Genomic DNA, 732 nt, shown 5'->3' on the forward strand with positions numbered 1-732 from the left:
TTTGTATGATCCTCCTGCTTCTTCAATCTGCAACTGGAAGGTGTCTTCATTGGAATAATGTTTCACAATGTTGTCATCCATGTTTACCAGGATCCCCTTTTTACATTTCTTGAATATTTTCCCAATCTTGTCATGGGGAACATCATACTTGTCTGAGATAGCTTCCATCAAGCCTTTCAAAGATGGAGTCTTGAGCATCAGGGCATCAAAGACTTCTTCTGACTCCTTTCGAACATACAGCAGCACTCTCTTTGGTTCTTCTATCCGAGTCAGTTTAGCAGAAGGTGGGGAGGTGAAGTCATCTTCCGCTCCATGCTCATCAGTTTTTAAAAGACAGAAATATGGTTCTCTTCCAGTATTTTGGTTATGTAGCTCACTTCTAGATTTCTTCATATAGATGAGTGAGCACATCTCAGGCTGCTTAATTGGCACCTCGATCTTTATTTTTTTTTCTAAAGCCTACAGTATACTTTGAACTTTTTCCTTCCATACTTGGTTCTTGACCATATGTTACCTCCAGAAGTGGAAGTGGTTGACATTGACCAGGTATTTTTGGTAGAGTGATGCTCTATTCCTATTCTCTACTCCCTCTATCTTACGCCCTCCACCCAGTAGACAAGAACTTATTTTAATTATTGGAAAAAATGAATGCCTTAAAAACTCCTGGGGCATTTACATTATTATCATGCTGCCTATGCATATTTTTACATAAAAGCCCAGAGCTTCTGTTTC

The 732-nt window shown here is 39.2% G+C and overlaps 1 pseudogene; it reads right to left on the bottom strand.

The window, feature by feature from the left end:
- The window catches only part of LOC102869428, a 17971-nt pseudogene extending 17803 nt beyond the window's left edge, over positions 1-168 (bottom strand).
- Positions 169-732: the final 564 nt, after the last annotated feature.

Source organism: Elephantulus edwardii, unplaced genomic scaffold (genome assembly GCF_000299155.1).
Source record: "Elephantulus edwardii isolate Elephantulus edwardi_28Jun2011 unplaced genomic scaffold, EleEdw1.0 scaffold00049, whole genome shotgun sequence".
NCBI classification, from domain to species: domain Eukaryota; kingdom Metazoa; phylum Chordata; class Mammalia; order Macroscelidea; family Macroscelididae; genus Elephantulus; species Elephantulus edwardii.